This window comes from Hippocampus comes, unplaced genomic scaffold (genome assembly GCF_001891065.2).
Source record: "Hippocampus comes isolate QL1 unplaced genomic scaffold, H_comes_QL1_v1.1 scaffold111, whole genome shotgun sequence".
Taxonomy (NCBI): Eukaryota; Metazoa; Chordata; class Actinopteri; order Syngnathiformes; family Syngnathidae; genus Hippocampus; species Hippocampus comes.
Genome location: NW_017805698.1, coordinates 1,175,822 through 1,197,083, shown reverse-complemented (window position 1 = coordinate 1,197,083; position 21,262 = coordinate 1,175,822). Strand labels below are relative to the sequence as shown.

Sequence of the window (21,262 nt, the reverse complement as noted above, 5' to 3'; positions counted from 1 at the left end):
TCTGTCCAGTCTGCCGCCAGTCATCCATAAACGCGAAAATGTTAATTTGTCGAGAATGATGCCTATCGTATGATGCATATCATAGCAGTGTCTAACCAAGTACAATCCCATTACTTTGAGTTACAATTTTTTTCAACAATGTGGTAATCAGTTGTGTTTGCTGTATCTTTTTTTTATTTTTATTCAGTAACCCGATTTTATTTCATTAATTTAAATGTTGCTGTCCATTCCTTTGGTTGGGCCTGTATGTCTGGCTCCACTCGTTCAGTCAAACTCTTTGGTCTTTAGCTGGCTTTCCAGTCACTACCCTCCAATGAGTATTGGACATAACCCCCTGCAATTTGCCGAACCACTAATTGGATGTGACGCCACACAATATGTGTCATACATGTTCAGCCTGTATGACCTATACACAAATACATAGAGACATGGTATTTGAGTGATTTGGTTTTTGGTTTGTAGTTTCTGTGAAGTTGCATATGTATAATTTGGCCAAAATACCACTTCAGGTAATAGGCAAAACTTATCAAATGGACAAAAAAAATAATAATAATATTTTATATATATGCGTTTCTACATTTAGCTGACAGCCTTTCTCTACATGTACATTTATCATACTGCTATTGTGGAGTTTTATGGACTTGTAGGCAGCTATTCACAAGACTAATCTGTACACAATCCGAGAGGACAAGCAGTTGGTGTGTAAGTGATTAGTGTTTCTCCACTAAGGTGAAGCACCAATATCTGAACAATCATGAAGTCATTGTCCATCAAAGAACTAATATACCAATTTTATGCGAATTTTCCCTAATTGTGTTTTGTTAAAAAAAATAAATAAAAAGTACCAGTGTGGAGTGAGGTTTGAAGTAGCATATGAGGAGAAATTACGGCAATGTTCAATAAAAATAAAAAACACACACACACACACACACACACACACACACACACACACACACACCACATTCAACAAAAAATGTTAATAAAAAGTAATACAAATGAGTCCCGTGAACAATTTGTCATTATGTGTTGCCTTGGCATTTATTTTATTTGGGGTCACTAACGCTATAGTTACATTGACTGGACGAAATAGGTCATTGCAGTTAAACACCACTTGCAATAAATGGATTGAATGATATTTAAAACAATATCAACCAGAGTGAAATGACAAACAAGGCTCCCCCCCATAGTTTACCATTGTTATCTAAATTATTCTAAGAATCAATCCTGCATCTGATACAGTCCCTGCGCGATAAAGATGAAGATGCTACGTTTGCGTTGTATGTCTGCTGGCTCCAGTGGTAGAGCAGGATGAGGATTCAGCAGCTAACACTCTCTGCCGCCACTCTTCTTCTCTGAGGCCCAGTCCCTCAGCCCCGCTCCCTCTTACACACCACACACATGCGCGCATGTATTCAGTGTGTCCGGTGTGTGTTTGTTTGGCGTTGTTTTGATTGCCAGTGCTTGTGTGTTTGGGCTGTGCTGGCTGAGCGAGCGTTCCCGGTGCAGAGCTGATGGCGTGCCAAGTGCTCCCTGCGGGCTGGCTGTGCCTTCCACTCTGCTCAGCCACCGTGAACGCCAAGTCGACAGACTGCTGCAGGGGGAGAACCACTTCCTTTCTCCCTCCCTGTCTCCCCTGCATTCACACAGGCTGCATAATCATCCACATCATTTTTTTTTTCGTCACTGACTGACCGTCCCATTTTATATTATTTTTACCATACATCGTTTGCGCCATCCTCTTAACCTACTGCCTCCAATAATGTTGAGTACAGTTTAATCATTCTCAAAGGTTGGATACAGTAATCACGGTTAATTGGCCCCACAATACAATTAGCATTTACAAGAATGACCTGTGAGGACTATTTGAACTGAATGAATGAAGAATCCTCCATCCATGATGTATGCTAGCAACAAGAACATCAAACCATTTTAGCCAACGGATGGCTGAACTTAGGACAACTTTTTCCACCACTTTCCTACTCAATCAGCTGATAACAAAAATGCACACTTTATTATGGTAATGTCTATCAAGCAGTGGGGTATTTGTTCACCCATAACATTACGTAACACGATGCAACTGTGTAGTAATACCGTATTTGTTCTTTAAAATTAGCAGGAAAATTCAACTTGGACAAGGAATTGCATTCGCTAGTAGTCATTAACATTTAACTCTAATTACCAGGCTCATTAAAGCGTTGAATTAGTTGCAACATTCATTCAGCCTGCTCTGTTTAATCGTGAAGCAAATGGAGCGTCACAAGTATGAAGTGATTACTATTGAGATGGAAGTGCCACCGTGAAATGTCACTCAGCTGCCCTAAAATGAGGAGGGAAGAAGCTCAGGGAGCAGTTTACTTCCACATGGTAGGAAAGCTGTCATATAGGCACACATACAAAGAATTCCAGCCAGATAATTCCGAGCATGACCCAGTGGCATTTGACACGGTTCAAAACAGTTATTGTAGTTTTAAGTGTTTCGGTCACTTGCTTCGAATCTGGGTGAAAACGCCTTTCCTGAATTGTAGTGTTTAACTCAATTTCACAAGTGACAAATCTTTAAGGCCTTTAGGAGAAATATTTATTTGTATAGCTTTAGACCAAGCCTGTAGGTGCGGGGGTGAGCGTAATACAAATGAAGGCATTCGTAGATGTTGATCCAAAACAGTAACCCCAACTCGGGAAAAGCAGGGAAGAATAAGATTTACTCTGCATGGCCTTCCTGTTATCATTATTGTATTTATTATTGACATCTATTCGCCGTTTCTCTGCATTCAGTCTGTTCTAGACGCAAAGTAATGTTTCAAAGAATGTACTGTATATTTGATTGATTGAATCTTTATCTGTCTAGATAAGATTCCATACCGCGGCATGATTCCTCAATCAAGGAACACAAAGTGATGCTCATTATTGAGAAGGTTGAGATTAAAACAACTCTCTCATGGTTTGATCCCTTGAGGTCATAACCTTGAATTGGAAATGTCTGATTGAGTAATTGATTGGAGATTACATCTCAGGGAATATTTTAAGTAAATTAACTGGAAACAGATAACACTGATGTTCATGGCACATATGGGGCTTTATTTTTGTAGATAGTGCACCTGCGCTTGGGCATAAAAATTGGCGCATTTTGATTATTGTGCCGGTGCAAGCCTAGTTAACATGTTTGGGTATTTGGATGACCGCATTGCACCATGCTGGGCCTTTTCTTTTACATGCCCCCGGCACACCAGAAGATTTGGTAGAATCAACTTCACTTGAGAGCAGCTTAAAGCAGGTGACACATGGACACGAACTATCAAGATGAAAGGCAGTCCCCAAATGCGCACTTCACAGCAGTGATCAGTGATCACCTGTGGCCAACTTAACATCGTCTTCAAATGTAGTTATTCACAATTTCCTTATAAACGTACTTTGCATGTGTCAAACTCCTGTATAGACTCCACCCATGTAGATTGTGCTCCTCTCTTGTGTTGCATTTCAAGGGAACAGGAGCAGCAACTTTAATGCAGAAAAAAAAAATTGTGAAAATCAACTAGATCCAGATACATTTTTTTAGACGGAATACACATCTACTTAAAAAAATTATCTGAATCCAGATGATTATATTTTTTGCAGCCTCTTGACAACATAAAATTGACTTAAATGCAACACACCATTTTTTTTCCAGTAGATTGGCCTCGAAGCATATTAGCTCTGATCACACCCACAACGGCACAAACGGCCGCTTCCAACTGCATGTTTCTGTGAAATTGTCAAAAGGAAAAAAAAACGTAACCAACGTGCACAATTAAATGCTAGACTTGTGCTGGGTAGGAAAATAGGGCCCATCATTTTAGCATGCATCAGTGTTGACCAAAACACTTGGTTGAGAAGAGAACATAGATGCAAGTTAAAAACATGGCCTGGTAATTCATGCATGAATCTGAACTTTTGAATGCCATCATTTACTGCAACAAAAGACCAGTTTAAAAACACGTTCCATAAAGAGTAACAACATTCCATCTACTGAAGGAATGTTTCAAAAATTTCTGTGCATCTGCCGCAGAAAAAAAAACATAATTGTTAAAGAAAAACACTAATTGCAACTTATTGCACTTATTGATAAAAATACAAAAATCCCATGTGTCTAGCTGCCTGAGGTTCAATTCATCCATCTTTAATTGGCTTTCAAAATTAGCTGTAAACACTATACATATTAAAATAGCTAATTAATCGTCAGACTAAAAAAAAAAAAAATTAAGCGGAAAAATTAATTTTTAATTGTGCTGACAAGTTCGTGGAGAGGGCATGATTGTTCTTGCTGAAGATCTGTAGAAGCAGTAACGTAATGCTGGTGCAACACTACACAAAAACATTCAGCCAACTCGAGCAAACTGTTCCTCTTTTCCCTCCGTTGGCACACATCTTTTGACTGTTCACCTTTCTCAATTTCATGGTTGTTTTCATCATCTTATTGCTAGGCAAGACAATGGATAATAACCCAGCGATATCACAGACACCAGCAAATGAGAGTAATCAAGCTGTCTTGTCCCGGTGCCGTTGAGGTTCACTCGTCAAAGCCTAATTATCACCCGGGAAACCGATGTTCCACTTTAATTATTCTAATGAATGAAATAGTATAGAGAGGAATGAGTCTGCAGCCAAGTGGAATAACAGCTTTTAGTCATAAAAGACAGCAGAGAAGGAGGATGAGGATGAAGAAGAGGGGGAGTAAAGGTGACTCCAGGGAGAGGTAGTGTGAGGGAAGTGACAAAGGTAATGGATGAATTGGTTTCAGCATGGATGAGGAGGAATTAAAAAAAAAAAAAAAAAAAAATTGATCTTATGAGGAGTACGGTGACAGGAGCAATTCTCAAGGCCAACAATTCACTTTTGCTCAATATTGACTTGAGCCATACCTTTTGACTTTTAATGATTTGTTTGTTTTCCTTCGGGACCTGGCCTTTAAGAGCGAGTCATTAAAAATCCTTTGTCATTGGAAATCCAGGAGATGATGCAAACATCTATCAAGCTACTGTGTGCAGTCTGTTTTTTAGGGAGAACTAAATAGCAGGTGGGTTTATTCTGACTTGATTCCTCATCTTAAGTGTTTTATTAGCAAGAGTGTGTGGGAATTTCTATTTCATCCTCGCGGGAACATTTTGGGGAAGGCCCTTTGTGGTTCCAGCATGACCGTGCCACATCACAGAAACAAGGCAGTGCAAAAAACTAATGTGTGTGCAGTATAACTTGCAGAGAAACTTAACTATGCAATGACATTGAAAATAAAACATCGTACACTCAGCTGATATATTTATTCATCAGCTGATATTTATCAGCTGAGTGTACTATTTACAACATTTGTTTTCTGTAGAAATTTGTTTTGCATGATTAGGAGATCAACAATGAACGATATGATGGGTGTTCTGCTCATCGGGGTGTCTCTACATTTGTCAAAATGGTGGTTGTTGACCTTTGCTTTCAAAAACCATCAAATATTTTATGATTTTTGGTATCACGTCAGACTGGGTAACCGTCGATGAATAGTTTTCGACAGGAGGCCTGTCAAACATGTAAGTAAAAGTGAAGAAAATGCACTTTTAGCTCATAAAATCAAGAAAAGTATAGGTTGTGAATTTGTGATTGAATGTACAATTTTATATATTAAAAAAATTCTGGCACGTAAAATCACATGCGTATACTGGAAATGAAATCCTCCTTTCATTGAGCCCAATGTCATGTAAATTTAGTAACCTTTGGTATATAAGTAACAGACATATTAGAAAACAGTTTGTTACTAAACTTCTGGAATTCCACTTTTATAATTTCATGTAGTTTATTTGGGTTGAGCATTCATGCCATTAAATATCTTACTTGAAACCACATTTGGGTCATTTCAGAATTGGAGGACATTTTACATCCCGCCCATCAAATTTTTAAACAATCTACATACAAAGTACTAAAAGATTCAGTTTGAGTAAATTTACTTATCCTAAGACAAAATCTTAAATAAAAAAAAAAAAAAACCTCAGATAACGTTTGAAAACAGTTTAAAATAAAAAAAATACCAAATATTAAAATCAGAATCCGCTTGATTGGCCAAGTATGCAAGAAACATGCAAGGAATTGACTTTCCAATTATAACCTGTTCAGAGGAACTTAGACAAGACAGCAATAACCAACATGTGGGGGAGACAGAACGAGAAGCCTGGCGGGGCGCTGTTAAGCACCCCGATATTTTAGACGTGAAAGGAAAATGGTCGTGAAGAGGAGGGAACCCCCACTGCACCGATTGAATGTCATTTTTCTCTTGCACACCCCCCCCCCCGCCCCATGAATGAAGGGAATCTCAAAATAATTACAATTGAAATGACAAAAAAAAATGACAAATGACATTTTAATTTCATTTTTGAAAAAAAAAAACTTGTAACTGTGGGAACATTTGTTTTAATAAACATAATAAGTTGAAAAAAAAATGTGTCCCCCATAACATGCACTGTGTGGCCATAACTTTTAGGGCATGCGAGGAGAAGAGGAAAGCAATGATTCATACGATACCCTCGATTTGACATCAAACTGTTTTCCAAAAGAATGGAGAGCACAAAGGATATGTTCTCTCTTCTACTTTTTCACATTTACCTCATGCAACCCTGATTATGCATATGATCAGAATAAGACAATTTTTTGTTGCTTTTTTTTTCTCAAAATCTAGCGTCTACTCCTGAGAGAAAGCTAATATTCATCCGGATTTGCAAACTGTTACTGTGATTACAGTGACAGGTTTTGCAAACACCAAATAAATCATGGAATAAAAATTGTACCAATGATCTAAGATGGGCGAAACAAACCTTTGATAGTCTATTACCCATTATTGATGAATATGTAGCAGAAAAAAAAAATCAGAAAAGTGAAGTTTTATTGTTCAAGAATTTTCAAACTGAAATGTCCTCCAATTCTGGAATGACCCATTTGCATCTCTGATTAAGTCAGAAGTTGGTCGACGAAAAGAAAGTGTTGAGATTGAATCCTTGCCCCATCGCGTGACTCGCCTCCCAAAAGCCTTTGCACTGCTGTAAATTATAAATCATATGTAACCAGTACTGTAAAACTATTCTTTGGAGTACATTATTCATCAATCATGAATACAAAATTGACTGAAACATGCAGATGAGAACGCACATCACACGCTAAAAAAAATGATACATTCCATATATCCATTGTACGTACAGTACTGTACAGCAAATCCGTTTGTACATAAGAGCAATAAATGTATCATCATGTTTAATATCACACGATTGATGACTGATGAGCTAGTTAACAGTATAGATTAGTGTGATTGTTCATGAATTGTTTTCCGTAACGCACAAGGATAAATCGGTCAAATATTTATGCTATCATCTCCACTTTCTGGCAACAATTCTGACTACCCAAAGCGCAGTAATCTATTATTGTTGTAAATCGGTGATATTTAACGCAAACCTGATGTGGTCAATGCAGAAAATCCCCCGCTCCTCCAAATGAAAACCCAATAGAAGTTAAATGTCTTGTTCTGGTTAAGGGCAACAAGTCCTTGCTTCTTATCTGCAGTCCAGCTGAGTTGCTTCATGCTATCAGCAGGCTCTTATCTTGGTGCCCCCTTAAACCTCAGCGTGGTGTGAGCTACCTGCACCCTATCAGTGACTGTCCTCACACAGTAACATCCATAGCCGGCGGGCCTTCCGAGACCTCGCATTGACCTCTCCTTGGTTTTCTTTAGTCGACCTTGTTGGCCTGTTTTTCTCACCTCCTGTCATTTTTCTTCCCATCTTTCACTTTCCCCTTGCTGCCAATGTTAATGGCATACCTATTGTATGTTTCAAAACAAGGACGCATACAAGCACAAAAATGCAAATTCATAAAGCTGTTGCAATAAAGCGCATCCATCTTTCTGTGCTTAGGTGGTAAACATGTCAAAGCAGAAATGAGGCTTTTGCTCTTGTTACATTGAACGTAAAATATAGTTGCTTCAAAAGAGTCATATTTTCTAACCCATGTGCACCATGTGTCTCTTTCCATACTTGTAAACGGGTGCATGTTTAAGACCCCCAATAAGTGATTACGCTGGGTGGCGCTCAGTGGCCTGCAAAGTTTGCACTCACTACTGCAAACGTGGTTTCGGTCTTTTTCCTCATTTGGCACACACAGCCTTCCTATGGGTGCATGCGGCTTTGCCTTTGCCTTGTGAAGCTTGTTGTGCAACTGATGTTAATATACGTACAGTAGGTGGACAACAGATTAGGCTTCCCCTTTCTCCAAGTTAGGTCAAGGGAAATTTTTGCTTGATGGATGCATTTAATTAGGTTTTAACAGTTTTGCTTACTGCTGTGTAATCCAACTCCAAGTGTATTAGCAAATGCTTTGACTTTTTTAAACACTTTGGGAAATAAACAATTGCAAGTGAGTTGTATTTTCTTTTATTTAGTTTTCCACACTAGTCGTTTGTAGAGTGCCACCCTGATTCCATGTTCTCTCATACTGCAAATGCCACATTTGTATTCATCGGGGGATGTATTGAGAGCAAACTGCACATCAGGGCCAAGTAATTATGCCATAACAATTGAGAACGCGCATATTAGAAATGTCAGATTACAAAAACTAAGAATGCACATTGCATGGTTTGAAAAACAATAACTGGAGGAGCCCCCTCCCCCCCCCAAAAAAAAAACATTCAAGAAAAAAGCTATGGCACTAAGTCAAACTGCCTCCTTCTTAATAGGGTACATTTACTATGCAGCTAGATCCAACAGAATGGCAAATGATCACCCCATAGAGGAAAAAAAACAAAAACAATATATATGTATTGGAACCATAAGAGCAAATGAGGAGTGCAGGATTGAGGCAGCGAGAAAATATTGAGCTTGTGTTCTGATCCTACATGTCAATTTTGAGGAACGGCTTGACAATCTTTCGTGTTTATCTCACAATATTCACATAACTTTACGATAAATATAATACGAAACATTCTTCCATAAAATCCCTTAGATTGGCACAAATCATGATTTAAAACAAAAAGATCACATTTATTCCAATATGAAAGTCATTTAAATTAAAAATGGAATGAGAATGAATCCTGCATTTTCTCTTGTGGAATACAAGATTTCGATGACAAAAAAAAAAAAAAAAGATACATTTTCAAAATTTTAGGCAGAGTTTAAATGGAAATTAAGTAAAGCCTCCCCCCCCCCCCCCCCAAAAAAAAAGAGAGAGATTAGGAAATAACTGACGCTCGCCTGCACCTTCAAATTGCTGGCCTCCAAGTGTGGCCACTATTAGAAAAGGACCATTGCGTGCCCGCTAATCTGTCGTGACTCACCATGTTCGACAGAACCAACCGGCTGTACAGCCGGAGACTGTCGCTAACTCAGGTAGCTGCGGAGAACAGAGACACCGCACCGTTTACAATGGGAGTAATTATTCGAGTGGCGACAGTGACAGCAATGCTAATGAGTGTTGACAGCCACACCCCCATGGCTGTTTGTTCTAATCGGCTAAACATCAAGCACTAAATGATTGGCGCACGCACACGCTGCAACTATTCTTTTGGCCCAAGATAAAGGCCACATATTCTGCCATTTTATTTTGTGTGCTTGGAGAGTATGACCAAGGGAACGCACAATTGCCATTGCTTAAAATGCAAACGTGCCAACAACTCGCTACATTCTGCCCAGAGGAAAACACCAAAAGCATCGTCGATAACTAAAAGCGAACACATGGCTGTACTTTATTACGACGGCATGAGTTGCACTTTATATTAGAAATATTTATACTTGCTGCAGATGATGTTGCTCTTTAATATGTAGCTAGGGGAAGCTTTTTGTCTTAATTGAGATAGCCCACGCACGCAAAAAGAAAATGGACTAAAATCACAGCAAAAATCAATTAGGCCACTTCATCGGAATAATGAGGTGTCTTCAGCAGAAAGATTAGAGCTCATGCAAGTGACACCACATGATGAGCTCATTGTGAAGTGAAAAACAGTAAATTGGGAAGAAAAATGAATGAAGTCCAATGGGAAGGATAGAATGAAAATTGGGCGACAAGGGCAAGGACATGCAGGGAGGATAATTTGCACTTTCAACTCAGTCACTCATGTGAAGGAAGAGAGACAGATGAGGGCAGATAGCTGGAAAGATGATAGGGAAAAAAAAAAAAACTAGCGTGGGAGGAATGCCACCTGGTCGATGTTCAAGTAATTTGACTTTATACTTTATACTCAGGTGACCGAAGTATAACGACATTAGGCCAAATTGAATACATTTTATGTTTAGTTTACGGGTAGGTGGCTGAAGTCAATATGAGACTTTGTTGAATAAGATCGTGTGGGATGACTTTCCTGGACCTTATTTTAAACTCTACACTGCTTTCTTATTTTCTTATTTCTAATATAAATGCAAATTGAATGAGGGGAACAACTTCAAATGACAGATTTAATCCACATATCCATTTCCTTCAGTTGGGCTTTCGATAAGACTGTTCAGTGATTTAAAAGGAAATTACACCTCATAATTTATTCCGTTCTACTACTTTAACGCAAGTTGAACATTTTACAGCACCTATAAGATATAAAATTACACACACACACACACACATATATATATATATATGCGACAACCTTTACAAAATGATTCCTCGAAAACTTACATTGTCACGTTATAATTATCTTTTTTTTGTCGCTAAAACAACTGACCAACACAAATGTTAAAGCACTATAATCTTGTCTAGTACGCAGTGATTTTTAAATCACTTTAGAATTCTGCCCATGTTCCTAAATCAACAATTGTAAAGTGTTTCTCTGGAAATCGGCTGTAGGAAAATTGTTCTCAGGAGGCTGCGGAAATATTTCTCGGTTCAGAACTAGTCCTGTGGGAATCATTCATGCATAATGAATTTATCGCCAGCAGTTTTTTTTTCCTGCAGTTTCAACCAGCTGGTGGATTTAACCTCTTGGTAGAAATGGGCACTTGGCCCTATTTTGCCGGTCCGTCCTCCGTCTGCGACCTGGGTACCCGTCCGCCATCCTCCCTCCATCCTTATTCATATAATAATCGTCCTCTGTCCCGGTCAGTCCTCATCCTTTAAAATGCTTCCATGCCAGTCCACACCCACCGCCCCGAAAAATCAAAATGCTCACGTGCATGACACCATGGGAGAGACCCATGGGGGGGGAATTAATACCCAACAGACGAGGCAGCACTCCATACATTCGCATAGCACTGCCAACCTCATCTTGATTGCCGCCTTTTGCGACAACCACAAGCAAGTATGAACATAGAAAACAGATTATAAGTGCAAAGACGCAGGGAAGCATGGTGACCTCACAGTAAAGGGGTGCAGGGTTTGACTCCTGTGTGGAGTTTGCATGTTCTCCCCGTGCCAGTGTGGATTTTCTCCGGGTACTCAGATTTCCTCCCACATTCCAAAACCATGCATGGCAGATTAATGTAACATTCTAAATTGTCTCTAGGTGTGGTAGTTCGTCTATGTGTGTATTGTGATTGACTGGCAGCCAGTGTGTGTGTGTGTGTGTGTGTATGGGTATATATATATATATATATATATATATATATATACACACATATATATATATACACACACACACGTATATACCGTGTATATATATAGATATCTATCTCTCTCTATATATATAGAGAAAGAGAGAGAGAGAGAGAGAGAGAGATATCTATATATAGACATCTATCTATATATAGATATCTATATCTATCTCTTCTATTATATATATATATATATATATATATATATATATAAATAAAATCACACAAATTAATTCATTTTTTCTTTTTCTAATTAATTTACTAATTGATACAAATGTTATTGTATGCACTTTAAATTGGCAGAATTCAAAAACATACAAAACACTCAGATTTACAGTATGAAGTAAGATCTAAGGGCTGTTTTGTAAGCACAAGTAATTGCGACAAGCACGGTGGTAACTTGCGTGACAAAAAGTAATTTCACATGGTTTTGCCACCTCTCGCAGGGGATGCTCTTGGACTGCTGCTTCACCGTACCTACATTGTCACACTTTCTGATGGTGACAGTTTGCTGGTGTGAGCAAAACAACTGTTTTGGATGTGTGAATTGGGTGTCAATGCACACAGGCTGTAAAAATAGATACCCGGCACTGGAGATAGCTTTTAGCAATAGTTGATCCAACACACATGCACATACGCCAAAATGCAGACTCGTGCTCCCGCGCACAGATGTACGTTGCATTAACTGAATAGATTTAAAGGCTTTAAGCTTGGGTTTTAATTAGATGCTGTCCCGACAGGTCATTCTTCGTATCATAGAATATTTATATATACTGTATGTATGTATGTATGTATGTATGTGTGTCTTAAAGCCCTACAAGGGCTTCGCGCTGTTTATGGCCACTCGCAGTTGAAGTTCACTGTCAAACTGAATATAAAACACAGGCAACTACAATTAAAAAGACAATTGTGTATTTAAAAGGCTAACATAAAATGGCAATTCCACCGCCATCCTAACAGTTAAAATTTTAGAACCTTGATCAACAGATATTGGAACACAAACAGGGGAGCAACACACAGGGGAGCAAGAAACAGACAGACATTTTCACAATACTCACACGAAATATCTTTTATGAAAATAACGAACACTAATATAACAGCATCTTGCCGAGTCAATGATAATAGTCATAGAAGAAAAGAAAAAGTACTCTTTTTCTTTGTTTGTGTCTGCATGCCTATACTCTATGCTCATCAATTAATTTTTTTTTTTTTTTTTTTGGGCGAAAGGGGCAGCTGGAGCGGATTAATGGCATTTCCTTTCATTTCAAAAGGAAAAGATGATTTGAGATAAAAGTGTACGATCACAGCACAAATTAAACTTGCATCTCAAGGCACCATTGGTTTAGATATGTTTATTTCTTTGCAAAGAGAGATCTAATTACTGTACCTTTTTGCAACAGTGTTGCACTATTAACTTTGCCGGTCGAATTCCAGTGTTCTTTTTAAATGTAAAGAAAAAATATTTGAATAATAATGAATAGTCTTCATCATCAACATCAACATGACAACTCTACTGAGCAGACAAACTTTGTGAGCTAACAGTTTAAGAGCAATACCTCCGCTATTGGTTGCAAGCAGAAGTTCAGAACCAGATGATGGAATGTGACACTGACCGTGACTGTGCAATCATGCGACATACATGCAACATCATTCCTCACCTATATACTGGTCGAAAGCTATCAGGCAGACATCAAGTGTCCCCTGACAAATATATCACCGACTTGACTTGAAAGTACACAAATCTTGTCGGCCATTTTTACTTGGTATTAGCAGTTCTCAACATTTACATGGAATTGAGGGGAAATGTATGGTTGTATGGTGGGATAAAATAAATAAATACAGTATCTATAGAATAAGAATAATAATCAGAATAAGCTGAAAATACAGCATCATATCCAACCGGTTTAAGATAACCATTCAAAATCTCAGCATGTTTCATCCACTAATATGGTATGTATAGTATACACAGTATGTCTTCTACAGTTGTACATTTGAGGCAAAGTAAACAGTGGTCCGAAGCAGAGCAGCAGTTCACCATCCTGTCAACACCAAGGTGGCGATCAAAGGGAGCGGTTCCCCTTCAGTGCCTGGGAACATGGGCTTTGATCCTTTTTTGGCCTGACCTGTTTTCGACCTCATGGGTTGGTGGGGGGGAGAGCCTTTGGTGTCTTTTCAGACCTTAGTCAGGTGTCATATTGCTGCAAACGCTAATGTTTGAAGTAAAGGGAGGCTGGGAAAAGACCAATTAATGAAAAAAAGCCATTACAGTACATCACACTTGATATAAGGAGCGGATGGAGTGGATGATTTTAGATATATACTGTATTTTAAGATTATGTTTGGTCTAACATACCCGGGGTGAGTAATCTTTGAATTGTAGACAAATTCTGACTTCAAGAACAACTCTCATGGTAGAATAAGTAGGGTTGAACGAAAATTATTCCTTTTTGAAGAACACATTTTTATTTTTGTAAGTGTATGAAAGCCACACGATGAACCTGGAAATGCTCTGACAGTCACAAATGCTGTTGAACAATATTTTATTCAGGAACATAAAGGGAGAGTTTAATTATAATTATGTATCTTCTCTTTATGTTTTTAAATTCGTTTGTCATATTTGTTAAAACTGTCATTATGACCTGACAGAAGTATATGAGTAAAATGATGGATAAAAATAAGCCCTCTCTGGCTTGTGCCTCTCAATTTGAACGTTGCCATGAGGAAAAAACAACCAGAGATGGAAGGTGTCAATCATTTCTGGTGAACTCTGAGTTCACAGTAATAGCTGGCACAACCCCGCAGCCTCACATTGACCACTAAGCCCCCAGGCCACTGAGCAGCCAACAATTGCAAGTGTTTTTGAAGGCAGCGAATGTTGCGTTCACGTCAGAGTTTGTTCATGTTCGCCAAACATCCACCAGACGTTTGCCTGTACTTTTCTGTTGGCGGTGGTAAAGGTTAGGCAAACGTTTTGCGAACTTGAAATAAACCTGACAAACTCTGACATGAGCCACCATTTTTCTACCTTTAGGCAATTGTTCATCCCTCCATGTGATAGGGAAATCACCTGGGGCTGAAACTGTGGCGGAATATCTGCCTCCAGGGGGGTAAAAAAATAACAGGGGAAGAAACTGATGAGGCGAAATGTATTTAAAAGGAACTCCAAGCAGACCTCCATGGGTCCATTTTGTAAATTTTGGCCAAGGTGATCACAGATTATCATTGTGACGTGGGCATCCCTCAATCTTAACCCGAAACGTAATTCTTGAACCAATTCCCAAACAAGTGCGAGTGGGTACTTGGAGAGCACCTTACCCAAAATCGTTCATATCTGTGCGTCACATACAGTGCATATTAGTGAGGGTTGTGGCTCAAGTCAGACTATATTTAAATCTCGCTAGCAGTGTTAATGCTGCAATCTTCCCCTTTAATGTTTATCTTTTTATATTCAATTAGTCTAAGATAAATACTTAAGATAAAAATACATTAAAAAATGCGTGAACAAATTAATGTTCTTTGAAACGAGTTTGAAAGTTGATGAAGTTCGAATGAATTCTCATCCCAGCTTGCAAACTAATAAAAGGCTGTCATGCTGAAGAGCAGTCATTAGGTTCATTTCACAACAGCCACCTCCAAACACAAACACCGATGCGTGCGTGCGCACGCACACACACACACACACACACACACACACACACACACACACACACACACACACACAAATACAGCATCTATCCCTCCTCTGCAGTCGGACATGATTCTACGTGCCTAATAGGAAACCCACTGCACTTCACCTCGCATCCCATTACCCTGCCAATCATCGTTCCCACTGATGTCAAACTGTGTTGGGACTCTGTGGAAGGACTGTGACCTTGTATCACAATGCTTCAGTCAGAATGGAACAGAAATATTTATACCTGCCAGACAGATAGACTGATGTATAATTCATGGCTTTAAGACTGGCTGTGCTGACCCTGGACTCTGGAAGATGGAGGTTTCTCAGGGTTTACGATACCCTCATTAATACTCGGTGGGGACACTCCCCTGAAACAGGTCCATTTGTGTCCGTTGAGCATAAATTGATATAGGCGTGTTTGGTTTGTGCATGGACATGAAAACAGTTTGACGCTGAACTATTCAGCATTGTGTTATTGTATTCACGTTCAGCTGCTTCAATTGTCAGTTTAGCTATCTGCCCGTTGACTTTACATGTACTGGAATGCCTTTATGACTGTACACGTAAACCAATAAAAGCAACCAGGGATACATTTCTCAACCCAACTGCCCCAGCCAGCCATGTGCTATTACAGTATTATCACTTCCAGAGGTCAACCCGCTGGTGCAACAGGTAATGCCTTTTTTTTTGTGTGTTAATTTTTGAATCCCACAATCCTAGAAAAAATGGCTCTGCATCTTATTCTGATCCCCAATAGGCCAAAACTAAATAGTACAGCTTGAGATAAAGATAGACAGTACCTGTACATAGACCTGGACATATGCAAACATTTTGGATGAGTATTGAAGCAAAATTATTCTGTCAATGTCATTTAAGGTAATACAACTGTCTAATTTCCTTTGACTTAATTTCAAAGATTTAGATAGGGTGTGATGCTACAAAACACGCTGGAATTGGGCTCTTTAATTTACTATTTTGGTGTAACACTGCTCACAATAAGAACTGAACTGTGTGACTTAAACCATCCATTTTCTGCATTGGCTTATCCTCAACAGGGTCATGGGTGACCTGGAGTGGTGACCCACCTGAATTTGGCTGAGAGGCTGAATTACTTGCCAGTCAATCATAGGAATGCCGCAGCCCAGATTCAAACCCTAATCGAAGACCTTTGAGGCAGATTTGATAAACACACAACACTGGGACTTGAACCATGTTGTTAAACTCGAACCCAACTTGGTCAACAAACAAAGTAAGTGGAGTCTCATGAGAAAGTCAGACATACCTGGACAAGACACCGGTGGAGTAGAAGACGAGAGTCGATTGGTGTAGACAAACACGGGCAAAACGAATGTGGCATCTGGAAATTAACACAGCCATGACACATTTTAACAAATCAAAATGTAGCCAACTCAAATTGTATTCACATTTTTGTACTGTATTATGTGTTTCATGACATTTGTGTTTACCTTGTTACCAGTAGTTCTTGACCTCTGGAGCTCTCCCTGAAGGTTGAGATCAATTACCCCAAGAGGCTCATGAGCTGTGCTGCTCTCTTCCATGTCTCACGCTGAACATGATTGGTGAACTGTGTAAGATAAGATAATATAATATAAGATAAGATGACCTTTATTTGTCCCACACTGGGGAAATTTGCAGTCTACAGCAGCAAAATTGAGGGGGGGAGGAAAAAAACAAAGTGTTTTATTTCACAAAAATAAATGTTTCAGAAAAGAACTGTACTGTAAGGAAAAAAGAATCCAAACATTTTTTTAATCATATTTTACCTTGAGGCGTAAAAAGCTCAAACCTCAAAAAGGATTTTATCAATCTCAGGTGTTTTTGTACTTTCTACACACACAAACAAAGCAAAGTATCTCTGGTAAAAGTGAAGGGGATTAAAAAAAAAAAAGTTTTAGGGAAGTGAAAAGTGATTATAGTGCAAGGATCCTCCCATCCTTTGTAGAAGCTCGCAAAGTCACATTTGGATGCCATCAAGCAACATAATCATATCAGCAAAGAATCTCCATACAGCGCTGATTATTATTTGCATATAACCTGTGTATACCTGATGAAAAAAAAAAAAGATAAATGGAAATGGGGACTCAAAATAGCTTGGTGACATTGTCGTGTATTTGCAACAAAATGGACGTCAGGGGCATCTCGCAAAGACTGAGTGCATGTCATCCAAAATAATGTAAGCAGGAGAAAACAGATGGGGTAGCGGGATTGCTATTCAGTCAGACCGGGCATTGTGTGCCATCTGTTGACAATAAGATGGCAGCTTTACATTGCAGACGATACACAAGGGGACTACTTTTTGGCTGCAATCATCCTTGTTAGTGCACATAGTTATTTTCGGTGAGTGGCTCATAAGTGCAGATGCAATGATGCTTGTTGTTCAACGTGGGATTAGTGCTGGAAAGGAATGCTGGAATTTTAACAAAAACTAAAGTTTATCAACTATTGTAGAAAATGCCCAGGGGCAAAAGAAACATACGTTGCTGCCTACCATTGGCGCACAGCAATATGCTAAGTATTTTATTCATTCATTCATTGTTGTTTTTAATTTAGCAAACTAATTGCATTACCAAAAATGTAAATTCAACTAAAACTCCGCTTTAAACTACATCTTTATTGTTACATATCAAACAAATGGAAGCGTGCAACAGTCACCCGCGAGTAGTCAGGAAGCAGGATAGCATATGCTCAACTACATCCCGAAATATTTTTAAACCACACAGATGAGCCCTAAAATCAAAAGTGGTGTTTGTGCAACATTCACTGTCCTCAAATAGCTTTTGCCTTATACGTTGGTTCTAGGTTTCACAGCAGCTCGGCTTTTGGCAGAAGTGTACTTTCTAAGCCTTGAGGAGGTTCCCCGGAGCAAGTCACCAAGTCTGCTTGTGGATCGCATTTGTGTGCAGTCCACTCACTCTGAAATCCAGTGCCAGACGTAAATGTACCTTATGTGTCACTGGCTGAGCAAAATTTACTCAGTGGTCAAACGGGCATCCTTTAACTAGGAAGCGGGTCCTGATCTTTGAGCAAAATTTACTCAGTGGTCAAACGGGCATCCTCTAGGAAGCAGGTCCTGATCTTGGTGTCACGATATTGACATTCAGCATTGTTTTCGTGTTCACTGTTCATGTTATTACATTTATTGCCCCAACGGTCTATACATGTCTGATTTTTACGTCATGTACAGCAATTTGTATGCAGCTGTGGTTGTTTTCAAAGGCATCTATGTACAAAGTTGAGTGGACTTAAAATCACCTTATAATTTCCACACACTAATCAAACCTAAGTGTGAGTAGTATTTCATTTTCAGTTTAAAAAAAAAAAAAAAAAATCATTACGTCCCTAATAGCAGGTTGTCGACGCTTAGTTCATTAAAACAAAGTGAACTAAACTGTTCATTTACTTCAAACCTCGGACACACACAAATAGACTCAGAAGGGCATTTCAAAATGAATACTCTGAGTAGTGCAGCCGCAAATTCACAAAGACAGACGCATGGGTTCATCTCTGGTACAATTGTCTAATTTGCATTCGCTGCTGCTCGGTTGTCAGTCATTAGAACGTGCTCAGACTTGCAGCGCTCTGGACACTGAAACAGTTTGTCACAGTAACAGTTGGGATAACCGTTATTAATCTCATGAGGAAAATTAAGGAATGAGCAAAAATGTGTGTGCCATAGTGTGATTTACACATCGACGTGGTAAGACTGAAATGAACAACCTTGGCGCGGTGCAAAACAATTCATCGCGACAATCACCAAACCCACTTTTGCGGATATTTTCATTTTCTTTTATAAAAGAGCGGCATGTTCATTTATGCCATGAGAGAGAGTTACTAATTTGTGCCTACACAGAATCTTAACAGACATGGCTGCACATTTCCAAACTTGGCCTCTGCATGGGTAATGGGTTGATGACAGCTGACAAAAGGAGTTGTAAAATATGCTAGTCTCACTTTTAAGAATTCAATGTAAGTCACTGCAATTAATTGCAGATCTAGGGAATCAAATCCACTGTTAGGCTCAGAAACAGTTTGACATAACCATCCTATTTATTTTGACAGATATCTGATAAAAAGACACAGACAGATACTAAAGTCAAAATTTGCTGACTCCCGTCTGCACTCAGACGGCCCCATCTTTTATCCAATGCACTCTTTTCAGGTACTAGGCATCATTAGCAGGAACACTTTTGATGATGTTCTGATCCAGATGCTAGCAGTAGCTGTATATGTTTTCGTACCATGGATAGAGTAATTTGTCACCATTGTATTTACTCACTGCTCGCGGTCACAACACTGAAACTACTGTACATGCTAAGCTCTACATCAGCTTTTTAGTCATTTCAAAAACGAGATAATTGTGAAAGGAGTTAAAGTACTTGTTTACAGTGAAGTACATTTAAGGCATCTTCGTAGACAGGCACATGTGCGCTTAGCATAAATGCTAGCACATCTCAATGTTAGTTATTTAATTATTAATTTTTACCGGGGGTTACAAATAAATTGTCTGTGTTCCTTCCCACAACAGCGCAGATGCCCCCTTCTCCAAAAACATCAAACGAAAGAAAACTGAATCTATATGCACAGTTACACTGTGCTTTGTGCTAAACTGTGCATGAAAATAGGACCCTTTTGTGTAGTAAAATATCTCTCTTCGTATTTATTCTTCTGCCCTTCTCTTTTGACAAACAGGGAAAAAAAAATGTTGAAAGCAGCAGAAAAAAAGGTGATGGGCCAGTATGGTTGGAGGGTGTTTGAGATTGTGGCACCCGGGATGATGGGATGCAAATGGATGCGTGAAGTGTTTACACGTGCCTAATTCCCACTTGTCAATCAACTTGAATGCTCAAGAGAGTTTAGAATCAATTCGGATTTGATGGGAAGAAGGAAAGAAGGGAGAAAAGAGGGCGAGCTTTTTGTGTGTCACATTGGTGGAGGATTTGAGTGGTATTTTATTTTCTCACTGTTTTGATAAAAATGCATCAGATTCAGCACGGTAGCCTTGGGAAAGTTTCACATTGACCTTCAACTGTGATCCACTTGATCTTTCGGGCAACACATTTTAAAAACAGTTGCGCACAGTACTACATCACTTTAAATTCTATTATAGCAGCATTTATGCAACGTATTGCAAATCCACACACGCGTTAAAGCGCATATATTGATGGCACAGGATACTGTGCAATATTCCAACCTTCCCCAATCAGTAAAACATAGTTTGATTGACTTCTCACACCAAGTGGAAAAGAGAAGAGGTGTCTTGTCACTTAATACAGATGAATGAAGAAGAAAAAAAAAGTCAAGTATTTTCTTCCCTCATCCTTCCCCCCATTTTAAAGGTCACTATAGCAACACAAAAATGCTTCTGTAGTTGGTGGCGCATCAGTACGGGATGAAATTAATCTTTTTTTTTGGGGGGGGGCGTTGCTGCAACACTTAGTCACTCCCTGTTGATTTCCTTTTAGATAAAAGCGAAACATTTGTTTGAAAACACCTTGCAGGCTTTAGCCTTGTATTTAAACACAGAAGGAGGCTGCCATTTTAAGAGCCTTCAAGATCATTTAAAAATGTGTGTGTGTGTCAAACAATGGTATTTGAGTCTCCTTTGTCAGCAAAGAAGTTTAAAGACTATATTTGGTGTCTGACACAACATGAATCTAGATTTGAATTATTCCCTTCCACTTTCAAAATGAGTCCTCAGCGTGACAATCCTTTACACCTGAAACCACAAATAAATACCTCCTACCTGGATGAGGCCGGCTACCGCAGCAAATACACTGCGACTTGAGTGAGGACAGGTACAGTGTGGGAGATCGGAAGCAGCAGGGAGACAGCAAAGAGCAAAGACTGCACGTAGGAGGTACTGTCGAGTGTAAACAGGGGGCTTACGAAGCTGGTGCACTGATTAGCTGTCATCCGTATTATGCAAATGAAAAGCACTGGTTCATGCAAGGGTCAACCCCAAAGGAAGTCAGTGCAGTGGCAGCCAATCACAATT

At 39.1% G+C, this 21,262-nt stretch overlaps 1 protein-coding gene across 1 annotated transcript in view; it reads right to left on the bottom strand.

The window, feature by feature from the left end:
• Positions 1-16,573, bottom strand: part of epha6 (eph receptor A6) — a 201,576-nt gene extending 185,003 nt beyond the window's left edge. The window contains exon 1 of the mRNA XM_019882472.1: positions 16,529-16,573. The gene's annotated coding sequence lies outside the window, so the exon portion shown is untranslated. The remainder of the gene's footprint in view (positions 1-16,528) is intronic.
• Positions 16,574-21,262: the final 4,689 nt, after the last annotated feature.